Genomic DNA, 19,183 nt, shown 5'->3' with positions numbered 1-19,183 from the left:
ATCCATTGTTGCCTGAACTTTTTTGAATACATGTAAGTACATTACTTTTTTATGAATAAAAATCTTATATAGTTTTACACTATGGGAGCCCCTTTTCTCTTTTATATGACTGGCCATTGGATAAGCTGCTTGGGGGTCATTTAAGACAAATAGGAGGACCTGATCTGGCGTTACATCCATCCCACTTTGAGACTGTGGCTGGGTTATAAGCCAAAAGGCGTATTTGATCTCCTGACCAGAGATCAAGGGAGCTGGTAAGAGGCAGTTGTTTTGAAGGTGAAGGACTGTCCTATCTCCAACACTATTTTCTACGGTGATTTTGAGTGTGATGTCACTTTTTTGCTGGGGATGAAGATTTGTGTCCTATGGTGATCTCCTGCCGGATGACAATTGACACTGTTCTGATGTTTTTGATGGACTCATTAATTTGATGTACACTTACTTCCTTTTAATTTAATTTTATTTAGCGCGGTTTCTATTATTATAATATTTTGTATTGTGGGTTTCTCACATTTTGCAACCGCAGCTCATTTATCCCACCAGTGGTATAGACAGCAGATCAAGTAATGTATGTCATATTACTTTTTCTGACAGCGGTGTATTTTTTTTATATATTTTGAATATACTTAAATCCCAAAAAGAGGGAGGGACCTCTGTGTCCCATGATGTACTCCAAGAAAAGCATTTTACAGGTAAGCTGTTATAAAAATCCTATTTTCTTTATCGTACATCATGGGACACAGAGCCTTAAGTAATTACTTAATGGGACGTCCCATAGCAATGCTACTTGAGGGGAGGGAGACACAACCCGGAGGGTAACCCCCGACTTGAGGACCTATACTGCTGCCTGCAGCACACTGCACCCAAAGGCAATATCCTCATACCTCCTTACATCCAGCTAATAAAATTTTGTGAATGTATGCACTGAAGACCAAGTTGTGGCCTTACAGATCTGAGTCATGGAGGCCTGATGACGCATTGCCCAAGAAGCACTAACCGCCCTGGTAGAGTGCACCTTAACTTGAAAAGGGAAAATCTTACCGCTTAAATCATAAGTTTGAATTATAACTTCCCGAATCCACTTAGCGACAGTGGATTTTGACGCTGCCTGTCCTTTCTTAGGACCCTCTGGCAGAATAAATATGACATCAGTCTTACGAATCTGAGCAGTTACATTGAAATAGATTTTTACTGCTCTCACCACATCAGGACAATGTAGTGACTTTTTTTCCCTGGAACATGGTTTTGGAAAAAACGATGGCAGGACAATATCTTGGTTCAGGTGAAAACCTGAAACCACTTTTGGCAAAAAGTCTGGACGAGGGCGTAACACCACTCTGTCCTCATAAAAAAATCAAATAGGGCTCTTTACAAGAAAGAGCGGCCAATTCCGAAACCCTCCTTGCTGAGGATATAGCAACCAAAAATACCAACTTCCTTGTCAAAAGGACTAAGGGAATATGTTGTATCGGTTCAAATGGCTTTTTTCGTAACACAGACAAAACTAAGTTCAAGTCCCAAGGATTCAAGGGAGGTTTGACGGGCGGATTAAGCCGCATCACCCCTTGCATAAAACCTTGGACTAAAGAATTTGTAGCAAGCGGTCTTTGAAATAAGACCAATAAAGCTGAGACTTGGCCTTTAATAGGCCAATTTTATTTCTACCCCTAATTGTAGAATGGCAAGAATTCTGCCTATGATATATCTCAGAGGGTGCCAACCCTTGGATTCACACCAGGAAACATAAGCCCTCCAGACTCTATAATACTCTATAATATATAGTTCTGGAAGCTGGCTTCCTTGCATTAATCAGGGTAGAGATAACTGACCTGGAGAGCCCACGTTTCTTCAGAATGTGGGTTTCAATAGCCAAGCCATTAAATTTAGAGACCGTAAGGTAGGATGGAATATCGGTCCCTGTGAGAGCAGATCTGGCCGTAGTGGGAGGGACCATGGGCCCTCCAACTGCCATCTTTACGATTTCTGCATACCATGATCTTCTGGGCCATGCTGGTGCCACCAGAATTACCAGCTTTCTTTCCAGCTTGATCCTGCAAAGAAGTCGAGGCAGGAACTGAATAGGGGGAATGCATAGATCAGTGAGAACTGATCCCACGGGGTCAAACGCATCCATTTTGCACGTGAGTGGATCCCTTGTTCTGGCCACAAAGTTGACTAACTTCATGTTGAACCTGGATGCTAGAAGATCTGCGTCCGGAGTCCCCCATCTTTGCCAAAAAGCTCAAAATATGTCGGGGTGAAGAGACCATTCCCCTGGAAATAACTGCTGGCGACTTAAATAGTCCGCCTGCCAATTCTCTACTCCCGGAATGAAAACTGCCAATAGGCACGGAACATTCCTTTCTGCCCAAGTTAGAATATGGTTCACCTCTCTCTGCGCTGAGAGACTCTTGGTGCCCCCTTGGTGATTGATATAGGCCACAGCTGTGGCATTGTCAGATTGGATCCTGACAGGACAATCCCGTAACCTGAAAGTCCAGGCCTTTAGAGCCAGACGCACTGCCCAAATCTCTAGGATATTGATGGGCAAGGTTCTTTCGGCTCTTGACCACTGTCCCTGGACAGTTGTCTTTTCTAGTACTGCTCCCCAGCCTTAAAGGCTGGCATCTGTCGTTACCACTTTCTAGATAACTGGTCTTTTCCTTTCAGCAGATTCTGAGTTAGTAACCACCAATTGAGACTTTGTGACACCCTTGGGGACAGCCACATTGGCAGGTCTAAATCTTGAATTGTTTTGTTCCAAGCAGACAGGATACTGTTTTGCAACAGTCTTGAGTGGAACTGGGCATAGTGAACAGCTTCAAATGAAGCCACCATGGTTCCTAGTAACCTCATGCAAAGGCGAATGGAGGGATCACCTTTTGACCTGACCATCCGCACCAGCTCTCTTATGGAGTTGATCTTTGCCTGAGGCAAAAAAAACTTTTCCTGGGCTGTGTCTATTATCAGACCCAAGTACTCCAGTCTTTTCAGTGGTATTAAGGAAGATTTCTCTAGATTGAGAATCCAACCCAAACTTTCCAGGTAACTGGAGCTTTGCTCCAAATGAGCCACCGACTGGTCTATGCTGGGGTGCTGTGGCTAGCCCAAAGGGCAAGGTTACAAACTGGAAATGCTGCTGTTCTAACTCGAACCGCAGAAACTTTTGGTGAGCAGGAAATATAGGGACATGCAGATATGCATCCCTGATGTCGACTGATGCCAGAAGTTCTCCTCCTAGAAGGATAGAAACTACTGACCTGATCGTCTCCATGCGAAAGGAGCGGATCTTCAGGAACTGATTTAGATTTTTTAGATCTAGAATGGGTCTGACCTCTCCATTTGGTTTTGGTACCATAAAAAGATTTGAATAAAAGCCCAGACCTTGCTCTTTTGTGGGGATCTGTATGATCATCCCTTGAGATATTAATCGGTCTAGTGCCTGAAACAAAGATTGTCTTTTCTCTGGATCTTTGGGAATGCTTGACCTCTGGAAATGAGACAGTGGAAATTCCCAAAATTCCAGCTTGTACCCCAGCGTTACCATGGAGATGACCCATCTGTCCTGAATTTCCTCTTGCCAGACTTCTGAAAACTGCAGAAGTCTTCCCCCCACCTTGGTAAGGGGGGTTGCCTCTTCATGATGAGGTTTTAGGATTCTGCTTTGCAGGTTTCCGACTCCAGGACTTCTTTTGAGCCTGGGTCTGACCCTGAGGTTTTCCTCTAGAGTCTGAGGGTGGAGGCCATCGCAAAAGCCCCTGGCGCAGGGGAAAGAGCCTGTTTAAATGACGGGCATTTATACTTTCTTTTGACTAGTAAAAGAGTACTTTTCCCACTAGAAATTGTTTGGATATATTTGTCCAAATCTTCTCCAAATAGTCGCTCCCCATGAAAAGGGAAGCCAGTTAGGAGGGTTTTACATGGTGCTTTGGCTGACCAATTTTTTAACCGCAGGATTCTACGCATATGTACAAGCATAAGCGTAAGGTGAGATGCCTGGTGAATAGAATCTTTAATGGCATCTATGGCAAAGCATAATGCTTTTGGTAGTTCAGCCAATTCTCGGGCTTGTTATTCAGGAACCTCTTTAACCACTTGCCGACCACCTCACGCCTATATACGTGAGCAGAATGGCACGGGCAGGCAAAATCATGTACTTGGTACGTGATTGCCTTCCCGCGGGCGGGGGGTCCAATCGGACCCCCCCCCCCGGTGCCAGCGGTGGTCGGCATTTGTCTGGGAGCGTTGAGAGGTGAGGGGGAGGCCATCCGATCGTGGCCCCCCCCTCGCGATCGCTCCCAGCCAATGAGAAACATCCCCTGCCTCTGTATAGTACACAGAGGCAGAGGATGTAATGTCATCTCTCCTCGGCTCAGCAGTTTCCGTTCCGGCGCCGAGGAGAGAAGACATCTGAGTAAGTGTAAAACACAACACAACACAGTAGCACATGCCAGGCATACATTACACCCCCGACCCCCCCCGATCGCCCCCCCGATCCCCCCCAATCACCCCTCCCTGTCACACTGACACCAAGCAGGTTTTTTTTTTTTCTGATTACTGCATGGTGTCAGTTTGTGACAGTTAGAAGTGGTAGGGCAGTTAATGTTAGCCCCCTTTAGGTCTAGGGTACCCCCCTAACCCCCCCTAATAAAGTTTTAACCCCTTGATCACCCCCCGTCACCAGTGTCGCTAAGCGATCATTTTTCTGATCGCTGTATTAGTGTCACTGGTGACGCTAGTTAGGGAGGTAAATATTTAGGTTCGCCGTCAGCTTTATAGCGTCAGGGACCCCCATATACTATCTAATAAATGTTTTAACCCCTTGATTGCCCCCTAGTCAACCCTTTCACCACTGATCACCGTATAACCGTTACGGGTGACGCTGGTTAGTTCGTTTATTTTTTATAGTGTCAGGGCACCCGCCGTTTATTACCGAATAAAGGTTTAGCCCCCTGATCACCCGGCTTTGATATGCGTCGCCCCAGGCAGCGTCAGATTAGCGCCAGTATCGCTAACACCCACGCAAGCAGCATACGCCTCCCCTAGTGGTATAGTATCTGAAAGCATCAATATCTGATCTGATCAGATCTATACTAGCGTCCCCAGCAGTTTAGGGTTCCCAAAAATGCAGTGTTAGCGGGATCAGCCCAGATACCTGCTAGCACCTGCGTTTTGCCCCTCCGCCTGGCCCAGCCCAGCCCACCCAAGTGCAGTATCGATCAATCACTGTCACTTACAAAACACTAAACGCATAACTGCAGCGTTCGCAGAGTCAGGCCTGATCCCTGCGATCGCTAACAGTTTTTTTGGTAGCGTTTTGGTGAACTGGCAAGCACCAGCCCCAAGCAGTGTCAGGTTAGTGCCAGTACCGTTAACACCCACGCACGCACCGTACACCTCCCTTAGTGGTATAGTATCTGATCGGATCAATATCTGATCCGATCAGATCTATACTAGCGTCCCCAGCAGTTTAGGGTTCCCAAAAACGCAGTGTTAGCGGGATCAGCCCAGATACCTGCTAGCACCTGCGTTTTGCCCCTCTGCCTGGCCCGGCCCAGCCCACCCAAGTGCAGTATCGATCGATCACTGTCACTTACAAAACACTAAATGCATAACTGCAGCGTTCGCAGAGTCAGGCCTGATCCCTGCGATCGCTAACAGTTTTTTTGGTAGCGTTTTGGTGAACTGGCAAGCACCAGCGGCCTAGTACACCCCGGTCGTAGTCAAACCAGCACTGCAGTAACACTTGGTGACGTGGCGAGTCCCATAAGTGCAGTTCAAGCTGGTGAGGTGGCAAGCACAAGTAGTGTCCCGCTGCCACCAAGAAGACAAACACAGGCCCGTCGTGCCCATGATGCCCTTCCTGCTGCATTCGCCAATCCTAATTGGGAACCCACCGCTTCTGCAGCACCCGTACTTCCCCCATTCACATCCCCAACCAAATGCAGTCGGCTGCATGAGAGGCATTTTTATGTCCTCCCGAGTACCCCTACCCAACGAACCCCCCCAAAAAAGATGTCGTGTCTGCAGCAAGCGCAGATATAGGTGTGACACCCGCTATTATTGTCCCTCCTGTCCTGACAATCCTGGTCTTTGCATTGGTGAATGTTTTGAACGCTACCATTCACTAGTTGAGTATTAGCGTAGGGTACAGCATTGCACAGACTAGGCGCACTTTCACAGGGTCTCCCAAAATGCCATCGCATTTTGAGAGACCCGAACCTGGAAACGGTTACCGTTATAAAAGTTACAGTTACAAAAAAAAGTGTAAAAAAAAAAAAACACAAACAAAAATATAAAATAAAAAAAAATAGTTGTCGTTTTATTGTTCTCTCTCTCTCTATTCTTTCTATTGTTCTGCTCTTTTTTACTGTATTCTGTTCTGCAATGTTTTATTGTTATTATGTTTTATCATGTTTGCTTTTCAGGTATGCAATTTTTTATACTTTACCGTTTACTGTGCTTTATTGTTAACCATTTTTTTGTCTTCAGGTACCCCATTCACGATTTTGAGTGGTTATACCAGAATGATGCCTGCAGGTTTAGGTATCATCTTGGTATCATTCTTTTCAGCCAGCGGTCGGCTTTCATGTAAAAGCAATCCTAGTGGCTAATTAGCCTCTAGACTGCTTTTACAAGCAGTGGGAGGGAATGCCCCCCCCCCCACCGTCTTCCGTGTTTTTCTCTGGCTCTCCTGTCTCAATAGGGAACCTGAGAATGCAGCCGGTGATTCAGCCAGCTGACCATAGAGCTGATCAGAGACCAGAGTGGCTCCAAACATCTCTATGGCCTAAGAAACCGGAAGCTACAAGCATTTTATGACTTAGATTTCGCCGGATGTAAACAGCGCCATTGGGAAATTGGGGAAGCATTTTATCACACCGATCTTGGTGTGGTCAGATGCTTTGGGGGCAGAGGAGAAATCTAGGGTCTAATAGACCCCAATTTTTTCAAAAAAGAGTATCTGTCACTACCTATTGCTATCATAGGGGATATTTACATTCCCTAAGATAACAATAAAAATGATTTAAAAAAAAAAATGAAAGGAACAGTTTAAAAATAAGATAAAAAAGCAAAAAAATAATAAAGAAAAAAAAAAAAAAAAAAAACACCCCTGTCCCCCCTGCTCTCGCGCTAAGGCGAACGCAAGCTTTGGTCTGGCGTCAAATGTAAACAGCAATTGCACCATGCATGTGAGGTATCACCACGAAGGTCAGATCGAGGGCAGTAATTTTAGCAGTAGACCTCCTCTGTAAATCTAAAGTGGTAACCTGTAAAGGCTTAATTTTGTTGCCACTGCACGTTTGTGCGCAATTTTAAAGCATGTCATGTTTGGTATCCATGTACTCGGCCTAAGATCATCTTTTTTATTTCATCAAACATTTGGGCAATATAGTGTGTTTTAGTGCAATAAAATTTAAAAAAGTGTGTTTTTTCCCAAAAAAATGCGTTTGAAAAATCGCTGCGCAAATACTGTGTGAAAAAAAAAATGAAACACCCACCATTTTAATCTGTAGGGCATTTGCTTTAAAAAAATATATAATGTTTGGGGGTTCAAAGTAATTTTCTTGCCAAAAAAAAATAATTTTTTCATTTAATCAAAAAGTGTCAAAAAGGGCTTTGTCTTCAAGTGGTTAGAAGAGTGGGTGAAGTGTGACATAAGCTTCTAAATGTTGTGCATAAAATGCCAAGACAGTTCAAAACCCCCCCAAATGACCCCATTTTGGAAAGTAGACACCCCAAGCTATTTGCTGAGAGGCATGTCGAGTCCATGGAATATTTTATATTGTGACACAAGTTGCGGGAAAGAGACAAATTTTTTTTTTTTTTTTGCACAAAGTTGTCACTAAATGATATATTGCTCAAACATGCCATGGGAATATGTGAAATTACACCCCAAAATAAATTCTGTTGCTTCTCCTGAGTATGGGGATACCACATGTGTGGGACTTTTTGGGAGCCTAGCCGCGCACAGGACCCAAAAACCAAGCACCGCCTTCAGGCTTTCTAAGGGCGTAAATTTTTGATTTCACTCTTCACTGCCTATCACAGTTTCGGAGGCCATGGAATGCCCAGGTGGCACAAAACCCCCACAAATGACCCCATTTTGGAATGTAGACACCCCAAGCTATTTGCTGAGAGGTATAGTGAGTATTTTGCAGACCTCACTTTTTGTCACAAAGTTTTGAAAATTGAAAAAAGAAAAAAAAAATGTTTTCTGGACTTTCTTCATTTTCAAAAACAAATGCCTCTCAGCAAATAGCTTGGGGTGTCTACTTTCCAAAATGGGGTCATTTGGGGGGGTTTTGTGCCATCTTGGCATTTTATGGCCTTCAAAACTGTGATAGGTAGTGAGGAGTGAAATCAAAAATTTATGCCCTTAGAAATCCTGAAGGCGGTGCTTGGTTTTCGGGGCCGCGTACGCGGCTAGGCTCCCAAAAAGTCCCCGTACTCAGGAGAAGCAGCCGAATGTATTTTGGGGTGCAATTCCACATATGCCCATGGCCTGTGTGAGCAATATATCATTTAGTGACAACTTTTTGTAAATTTTTTTTTTTTTCATGATTCAATCACTTGGGACAAAAAAATAAATATTCAATGGGCTCAACATGCCTCTCAGCAACTTCCTTGGGGTGTCTACTTTCCAAAATGGGGTCATTTGGGGGGGGTTTGTACTGCCCTGCCATTTTAGCACCTCAAGAAATGACATAGGCAGTCATAAACTAAAAGCTGTGTAAATTCCAGAAAATGTACCCTAGTTTGTAGACGCTATAACTTTTGCGCAAACCAATAAATATACGCTTATTGACATTTTTTTTACCAAAGACATGTGGCCGAATACATTTTGGCCTAAATGTATGACTAAAATTGAGTTTATTGGATTTTTTTTATAACAAAATTAGAAAATATAATTTTTTTTCAAAATTTTTGGTATTTTTCCATTTATAGCGCAAAAAATAAAAATGGCAGAGGTGATTAAATACCACCAAAAGAAAGCTCTATTTGTGGGAAGAAAAGGACGCAAATTTCGTTTGGGTACAGCATTGCATGACCGCGCAATTAGCAGTTAAACCGACGCAGTGCCGAATTGTAAAAAGTGCTTTGGTCAGGAAGGGGGTAAATCCTTCCGGGGCTGAAGTGGTTAAGGGCCTGTCTAAACCGGTCCTTTAGAGATTGACAGATGCCTATTGCAGCGACTGCAGGCTGAGTGATGGCACCTGCCAAGGAAAAAGTAGATTTTAACAGGGATTCCAACTTCTTAACTGTTGGATCCTTAAGCATTTGTGCATTGTCTACAGGACAAGTTAGGCTTTTATGCACATTGGAAATCGCAGCATCAAACCCTTCAACTGCTGGTACTTTCCATCTCTTGGTGAATTTCTCCTCCATGGGATAGAGAACTGAAAATGCTAATCCGGGTGATCCCATTCAGCAAAAACAAACTGAAACGAACCATCTCCGTAAGAGTTTGTATCAGCAATTTCTCAGATTGTGAGGCTGAAAAAGGTTCATCTACCGTTGTTTCCTCCACAGAGGAATCATTGGTTTGTTTTTCGACTGAGGGTAACACCTCATCCTGAGCCCATACTTCCCCTTGCAAATGTTCTGAAGTGGAGGAGGGGGATCTAGCATGCTTCTTATCCATTTGAATAGAGGATGTGATTAAAGCCGCTAATCTTCCTTCCAGACCCTGCAGGGTGGAGGAAAGGACATCTTCAGTCATATATACAGGGGCTGAGATGTGAGAAGCAGTTGCATCATCAATTTGTTCCAATGGCTCACCCTGGCTTGCCATAACTGGTAATTCAGGCAAGGATGACAGCGTGGAAATGCGACTCGAGATCCTAGCACCTGGGGGTGAAACCTTTAGTACTTTTTTGGTCTTTGTGGTGTCTTTTTTGGTAGGCATAGTCCTAAGCACAAAAACAGGCACTATACAATTGCACTTAATCAGTGAATATAGTCATGACAAATATAGCAGCTATAAAGTTTAGGCTAGTGCTGGGAAAAAAGTGTCCTTCCTGTATCAGGGAAGCCAGCTTGCAACCCTCACATGTCCCACAGCTCCTGTGTCCCTGTGTGCAGGCTGCTTGTTTCCCCCTCGTCAGCCGAGGAGAGACTGTCACAGCTGTAGTTTTATCTGTTTTTGCCTGCCGTGCATCCTCGTGGACGTTCACGGCACTGCGCTTAGGCCCCACCCCCCTCCCAAAAAAATTATGCCCCTCTTTCCATTTAAAAATGTTCCAGTGCTCGTGCGCAGTGCTTTTGGGTCTACAGACACAACATGAGGGGGGAGGGGAGACAGAGACCTGTTTAACAGCAGGCACACAACAACAGTAACAGCAGTCAACAGTAACAATATTAGCAGTACCAGCGGGACCTCTACATCCCCTGCAGCAGGGGTAATGTAAGGGGGTAAACCGCTGATGTCCCCCTAACCCTCTGGTCCCTTCAGGGGGGAGAAAGAAAACATTTGGCAGATTTATTTTACCTGAGAGGAATCCCCCTGTACACGCTGCTGCGGCCACACACAGACTGACTGATTAGTGAAGACAACAGAGTAAGGTATGTGGATAGACTCCCTCTAGTGGAGAATTAAGGCATGACAACATTTTTTCCCTAATACAAGAATACATAGGTGTTTTTAGGCCTAAGTTTCTTCCCTTACCTTATCCCCGCCGCAGGATTTGCTGAATTAACAGACAATCCAACCTTTACCCATCACAGCGGGCTGCGTTTAGCAAACCTTCAAAGACCGTGTCCCTAGATATCGGGGTTCCAACTCCCTTGGACCTGTAAAGCACCCCACCAGGAAAGCTTTAGGTAATGTAGCAAGACCTAAGCCCTGGGTTCCCAGGGTCCAGCCCTCCAAAGAAAGGCACTTTGGAGGGATCTGGTCTATGGAGGCTATTTAAATCCAGCATGGATCCCTCCTGGAGCTCCTCAGAGCACACATCTTCAGTCGTGACCAACTTCTTAGATACTGGCAAAAAAACTGATGTGCTACTGGAAGGAGGAGGGGTTATATAGGGAGTGAACTTCCTGGATTGGGTATACCAATGTCCATCACTTGAAGGTGGCCTATAACCCATTAAGTAATTACTTAAGGCTCTGTGATGTCACGATGTATGATAAAGAAATGAAAATTTTTGAGCCCTTGGGTAAAGATTTTATATACTTTCCAACTTTGACGAATCTCTGCTCCTTCCTTAATCGTTAATTCACGCACATGACCCTTTTGTTCAGTTGCCATCCACTAAAGACCCAACTACCCCCTGGCGAAACCTCTTCCTCTTCCCCCTTCTTCCCTTCTGATCTTTCTCTTTTCCTCCTATATTTCTTTCTCGTGTCTGGACCCAACTTTCCTCTTCTCTTACAATCTGAAGTATTCTGTCACAGCCCACATTTGATATGTCCCTGTAGGCCCTCAACCTCATGAAGCCTTTTCCTTGAGTTTTACCTAATGGTTCTCATGGGGAGGTCGCTTACCTCATCCTATAGGATGACCTTGAAATTCACGTGTTTTCAGATAATCCTCTTAGATTTTTTTTACCTGTTCACCCTACAACACAAGTTCTTATCACCTTGGTTGGCAATTAATATCTTATCTCCTCAAAGGACATCTAGCCTCACAAGTTATATTAGGTTGTCCTGACCCCTTTGCAATTATTATTTTGTTAGATGCTAAACATCACAAATTGTTCAAAATCTTTAATGTACTCAGGTTTGTACATCCTTTATTCTTAAACTAACCATAGGACAATGGAGACAGTGGGGCTGATTTAGTGAAGGTAATTACACTATTTACTTTGCAAGGGAATTTTCTCTTAGAGTTATGAATGTGGTTAAATTTTATTATTTTATTACCATTAACACTAGGTACATTCAAAAAAGCATAAAATAATGTACCTAGGGAAAAAATAATCCCTTGAGAGAGTACAACATTGGGGGTACAGTATTGGCCAGCACTACAGAGGGAAACAATTTGGGAGTGCTTATTTCAGATGATTGCAAAATAACAGTGTGACCAGTCCAGAGATGGGTAACAAAAATAGTGAAAGGTCTTGGGGATAAAATATATCGAGAGTGACTTCAGGAACTTAATTAATACAGCCTGGAGGAAAGAAGATAAAGGGGGAGACATGATTGAAACCTCTAAATACATCAAAGGGGTGAATAAGGTTCAAGAGGGCAGTATTTCAATATGAAACCAAAATCAAGAACACAGGTTCATAATCTAAAACTAACTGAAGGAAAGTTCAAAACTAATCTTTACAAGTATTATTTTACTGAAAGGACAGCTGATGCTTGCAATAGGCTTCCAGCAGAGGTAGTCTACAGTAAGTGGTTCCAAACATAGTTGGGACAAATATACATCTAAACAAAAAAAAATAAAAATTACAAAAAGATGTAAAAAAAAAGTGGACAGACTCCATGGACCACTTGGTCTTTTTTCTGCCATCACTTTTTAATGTTTCTATGAGATGAAGCACATTATCACTTTTTCTGGTACCTTAAAAGTCCCTTACTTTTTCTCACCTGTGTATTGTTTATACTTAGAAAGTTGGTACGTTTATACACATTGAACAATTCCAGGTCCATGTACACTCTTTTGGTAATTACCGGCCTGATCTTAAAATATCACCCAAACTGTCCTCTTAGCACCTCCCAAGACCTCTCATTTCTTTAGCTCCGTCATCATCCCTGCCCATGCTCACCTCCAGGATGTCAGCTTCTTCATCAACTCATTCCTTATTTGATACCTTGAGTATCACCTGTCCCTCTATTTTAGATCATAAGCTCTTATGAACAGGATTCTGCTAAACCTCTTGTCTTGTATTGTAACTGTAGTGTCTCCCTGTATATGTTAAAATGCTGTGCAAACTGTTGGAACTATATAAATCCTGTATTATAATGGTAATAATATTAATATCACATCTCCACAAGGTGTTTTATAATATTTATTTGGTATGTCTTATATAACAGGCTATTACACCGCTAACTACAAAGCCCCAAAATATCCATCTCCTCCATTATACATGAATGCAGCAATTTCTATAGCAGCTTCAACTACAATCTTGCTACAAACTCAAGAGAAAATTAAGGATCACATACCATCAGCTACTAAAATAAACTAGCAAGGCTGAGAGGAACCTTAGTTTTACAGTGCAAGAAAAGTTACTTGTTTTAAACACTGTAATTGATCGCACACTAGATCATAAAACCGCTTATATAAAGTGCTGGTGGCAATCATTAACTGTTGAAAACTTCCAAGTGGAGAAAATCTCAGTTAAGTAAATATGTATTTATGAAATGTACTGTTATACAGCAAGAAATTAGCACTTGTATCCTTAAAATCACTCATAAAACACGATAAGCATTAATTACATTTGACAACACTCAATCCTGTATTAATTCATGATTAACAGTAATGTGTTATTGCTGACAGTGTTTATACTTATGACCTTATCACAGATATAATTGATGGCTTATATTGAAAAAATTTAAACAGAAAAGGAAGGTCATACACGACAGTGTGATACAGAGAATCTATCAAAAGGAAAGTAGTATGAAATCCTATGATGTTTATGTATATAATGAAAATATGTATGTTAAGTCATGCCATATGTTACTTACGGTGTATTTTATTAATGCAAAGCATGTTTCTGAAGCTCATAAATAGTTCATGCTGTGCCCCGCACTAAAGGGGGTCACCTAGATAAAATAAAAAATCTTTTGGAGAATTTTTCAACAAACAATATGTATTTGAGATAGATCACATGAAATAAATCTTTTTGAAGTACACGCATTAATTTATAAAACTAGACAGACCATTACACATGTGTGTCATTTGATGTAAATATAGCCTTTCATTGGATGTTGATATGCTGTCCTTTTTGCAAAATGTCTAGATCACAACAGACCAGTAGCCATTTTCTGGTTCAAGTTATAATTAATAAATACTGTATATTGATAAAAATTTCTTTGCAAATGTCTTTGTAAAATCCAGTGAGCATTGGTGAAAAGGATGTGGCCTTTATTTGTGCGTTTGTAGATTACCCGATAACAAGTCTAGGTGGCAACTTCTTGCTTAGCAGATACAAGGCAACAGCCTCGATTTACAAAACAAACACACTAATTGTAGATAATAGTGTCACAAAAATCTAAATTCCCATGAACAAGCAGTACTTGCTGTTTGCCAAGTGATATCAAACTCCCATAAATAAACAACTGTGCAATCGCAATATACAAAAAAATAAAATAAAACAACAACATATATTCAGTGTTTCATAAGTCAATTGACAGTGATTAAAAAGAACTCCTTTTGCCAAAAAGATTGCATTCTCACCACTTGAATCCCACAAATTAGTGATTGACAGTTGAATGTGCTCCCAAAACAAACACCACATGGAAGTGAGGTGAAGATCCCTACTCACCAAATGTAGTTGACCCTCAATGTCACACAACAAGAGAGGTCAAATGAGCTTAAGCGGTCTCCGTGACCAAAGAATCCATGAACCAGCTCCAATCGTAGTCTCCTTACTGCATTCTGTACATCCAAGGCTAGACCTTGTGGCAATCAAAAAGAGAATGGGTTCCACATAGCGTAAAAAAGTTTTGACTCTTTCTTTAAAAGCCTTCAAACAGGTACAGTTTCCAACAGGAATTTATACAAACCCCTCCTGTACAGGCATCTGTAACATCAAATAAACCATAAAAAAGGTTCAGCTGTATAAACGTACATTTCACCTAGAGCTCTGCACAATGCACCTTGCCATTTTTTTGTTTTGGGAGCACATTCAACTATCAATCACTAATTTGTGGGATTTAAATGGCAAGAACGCAATCTTTTGGCAAAAGAAGTTCTTTTTAATCATTGTCAATGGACTTATGAAACACTGAATGTATCTGTTGTTTGTTTTTGTTTGTATATTGTGATTGCACAATTATTTATTTATGGGAGTTTGATACCACTTGGTAAACAGCAAGCGCTGTTTGTTCACAGGAATTTAGATTTTTGTGACACTATTATCTACTATTAATCACTGGATTTAAAACAGCTACTGCAATAAACACATTACTATATTGTTTATAAGGTTTACTATCCTAGGCACAAAGTGAAATGCTCAGGCTCCTTTGGACTCCTTCTCCAGCTCAGGTCCATACTGGGATATACGGACCTTCAGTTATGGAACTGAAGGCAGTATCAATACACTACAAGTGCAGTGAAGTTGCCACACTTGTGCTCCATTGAGAACTGTGAGTCCATTGTTGCAGTAGAAACAAATTTAAATTTAACAAAAGCCTGAAGGGAACTGAAGCCCATGATTCTATATATAAACAGTAAACAAGAAAATATACAGGAAAATACATATGAAATGACTCCTAAGTCCAGGGGCGTGCAGCAGGGCCTCACCTGCCATGAACATAAAAAAAAAATTGAGCTTCGAGGGTCGTAGCTCGGTGACTTGGGGACATAGAGACCCCAAATTTGGGAGTATGTAGCTTAAGTGCTACCCCACCACTGGCAAAAATTTCTCCTGCGACCTATGGTTCCAGAGATATGGAACTCCTTGCGCAGCCTTTTCGGAAACTAAATACAGAGCAGCCATTTTGAATACAAGCTGGCACACTGTTTGTAGCAGACTGAGAGGTTGAGCTCACAGTGCCTCTGACTTCTTGTCAGAGACACTGAGCTCAATAAACAGCTTGGAGTCTTGGACCAATGGTAAAGTACCATTGGTCCCAGCTGTCCAATAAAAATGCTGCAGTAGAGTCACGCCTCTCACTGCAGTGTCATAGAAGGGGCATGCATCTAAAAGACAAATGCTTCCTTCCAGCCCAGCCCTCTTAACTACAAGGAAAAAATATATGTTTATGTGTATAAGATTTACCCACAATTCCAAGTTTTTCTCACATAGTTAAGAGGGAGAATAAGAATCTGCTGCCTGCTGAAAAGGTACTTTTATAGTCAAGCTAAACCATATATTTATATGCTATATGTTATAACATAATAATGTATTATTTATCTATTTACTGTGAAATTACTGGTTGGAAGTTATAACTTCAAACTTCAGTAATTTGTCCTTTAAGCCACCTGCTTGAGTACAGATTTTGAAAATATAGTAAATTACCTTAAAAACATTATATAATAATTATTTGTATATTACTTATTGTAATTAACCCCTTACCACCCAGGCCAATTCTGACACTTCTCTCCTACATGTAAAAATCATAATTTTTTTGCTAGAAAATTACTCAGAACTCCCAAACATTATATATATTGTTTTAGCAGACACTATATGGAATAAAATGGTGGTCGTTGCAACTTTTTATGTCACGCGGTATTTGCGCAACAATTTTTTTAAACGTGTTTATTTGGGGGAAAAAACTGTTTCATGAATAAAAAGAACACTGACATTAGCCCGATTTTTTTCTATAATGTGAAAGATGATGTTTATTGCTGGTGCAATTTTGAAGCGTGACACGTTGGGTATCAATTTACTTGGCGTAACATCATCTTTCACAATATAAAAAAAATTGGGCTAAATTTACTCTTGTCTTATTTTTTTAATTCAAAAAAGTGTATTTTTTCCAAAAAAAAGTGTGCTTGTAAGACTGCTGCGCAAATACGGTGTGACAGTAAGTATTGCAACGACCTTCATTTTATACTCTAGGGTGTTGAAAAAAAAATATATAATGTTTGGGGGTTCTAAATAATTTTCTAGCAAAAAAAATGATTTTACTTGTAAATAACAAGTTTGAAAAATTGGCCTGGTCCTTAGTGGTTAAAATTGCACACACTTGTGGAATGGCGCCAAACTTCAGTACTTATAAATCTCCATAGGAGACTCTTTAAAATTTTTTACAGGTTACATGTTTAGAGTTACAGAGGAGGTCTAGTGCTAGAATTATTGCTCTTGCTCTAACGATCGTGGCGTATGTAACCTGTGTGTATCTAGCTCTGATACTAGCCAGTGCCTCACTGACCTCACCGCACTTCCCTGCTTAGTTCTTGTGTTAAGCATGAATACTTAAAAAATCAGTATAACAACATGCCAAGGGGTCAGTTGCGTGGAACACCGCCAAGATGCCGGAAATGGGGGAATTTTCAATAATGTGGTGGTATTTAATGTCTATAGGGCATATTGAAATAATAATTAGCGATAATTCAAATTACCAAAAATGATTTCTCCAGTGACTTATATTAATATCACTTATACTTAAGTACTTATAAGGTGAGTATAGGGTCCAGAAGTGGAAGTATTAAGCCCTGAGAGGAGCCTGAGTCATATACTAAGCATCAGCCCTCTCTCTTAAAGTGGTTGTAAAGTCATTCTCTTTTATGGCAATAGTAATGGAAGTGTTTTTTTTTGTTTTTTTTTCAAAATCATTTCTAAGTATTTTAGATAGCATCTCTTCTATGCGGTCACATGGTTCAGTCTGCTCTTATTCCCGAGCAGAGGAACTCCAGTGGGACGGGCTGTTATTCCTCTCTCACTCTGACCTTAGGAGAACTGGTTTCAGTTTCTTCTTGTTTGCATCATAGAGGAGGGGGAGCAGCAGCTGCCAGGAAATGGTATTACTCAATAAAGGCAGGAGGAGGGGTGGGGAGGAGATCAGCTTCACACAAACTACAGAAATAACAGGGAGAGAGGGAGGGGGAGAGGAGGTGATGCAGAGATGCTGAGGAGATAGCTGGATAACAGAGGCATGTAAACTGACCACACTATCATGGATCAGCAGCCATGATATATGTGATCAGTTTAAACAGGAGAACACAGGAACAGGCAAGATCAACCAGGTATTGTACAAAATAGAAATGGACAATTTACATTGCAAAAGAACTGCGCTCTATCTAGTGCTTTTTAAAGGGACAGGAGTATTTTTTTTGTTGTTGTTTGTTTTGCTTTTTTTTAGGTTTGCAACCCTAAGGAAGTCCTGCTCTGTAATATCCATGGATCTATAAAAGGTAGAAAACCTCATTAGACCTAGGGAGTCCAAATTATACAAACAGAAGGCAATATATATTCTTTATCTGTATATGCCTCTGGATATCTAAAGGTCCCATATGTAAACTGCTTATCGCTGGTTAAAGTCCTTATAGCCTTGCAGTCCTCAGATCATCCAGTGCCCAGACTGTCCTGCTTTGAAAGGAAACAGGGGCAGTTTGGCACCTTTCCCCTTGTTTATACCATACACTCCCCCTCCCACAGCGCCACAGCCGCATCCCATCCAGTGCGGGATTAAACACAGGAGGGCTTTCACACTGGAGTGGTGCGCAGGCAGGAAGGTAAAAAAAGTCCTGCAATGCGCATTTTTGCAGCGCTATAGGAGCTGCTGTGGGCAGCTGTGCTTTTTAGGCGGTTTTAACAATTTTTCGGCCGCTAGCTGGGCGCTATTAGCGGTCGTAAACCTCCGCAAAAACGACAATAAAGCGCTGCTAAAAATAGCGTTGCTTTACCACCGACGCTCCCAATTCCCCAGTGTGAAAGTAGCCTTAATAAGAAAGGTGAGGTAAAAATAAAAGGTAAATGTAAAATAGAAGATAAAAATCTAAACAAAAATAAAAACAAAAATGAAATAATAAATTGTTGTGTGTTGAACCGAAAATCCAAGAGGGCAGTGTGGGAGATCAGGGGAGCAGACGTATCTTGGCAAGTATACTAACTACAGATAGGGAAGGTTGTACAGAACTGCAAAATTACAAAAAATTCAAAAACATAACAGCAATAAAACATGTCACAATTGTAAAAAAAAAAAACATAAAAAAAAAATATTAATAACAAATCAGTGTTAAGCATCCTAAGTTTCACAATCTGCAACACATTGGGGTTTATTTACTAAAGCTGGAGAGTGCAAAATCAGTCTCACTTCAACAGGGAAACCAATCTGCTTCTAACCTCAGCTTGTTCAATTAAACTTTGGCAATAAAACCTGAAAGCTGATTGGTTTCAATGCAAAAGTGACACTGATTTTTCACTCTGCAGCTTTAGTAAATAAATCCCATTGAGTCTGAAAGCTTTGCATTGAAGCAAAAAAAAAAATGGTCTATATCACTGCCACAATTGCTCCTATTATGGTATTATTATTACAGATACTTTTATAGCACCCTCAGTTTACATATTCACTTCAGTCCTTGTCTTCAAGGAGCTTACAATCCAAGGTCCCTAACTTACAT

This window comes from Aquarana catesbeiana, linkage group LG02, assembly GCF_042186555.1.
Source record: "Aquarana catesbeiana isolate 2022-GZ linkage group LG02, ASM4218655v1, whole genome shotgun sequence".
NCBI classification, from domain to species: domain Eukaryota; kingdom Metazoa; phylum Chordata; class Amphibia; order Anura; family Ranidae; genus Aquarana; species Aquarana catesbeiana.
The sequence above is the reverse complement of the archived record's forward strand: the minus strand, read 5'-3'. Positions refer to the sequence as shown.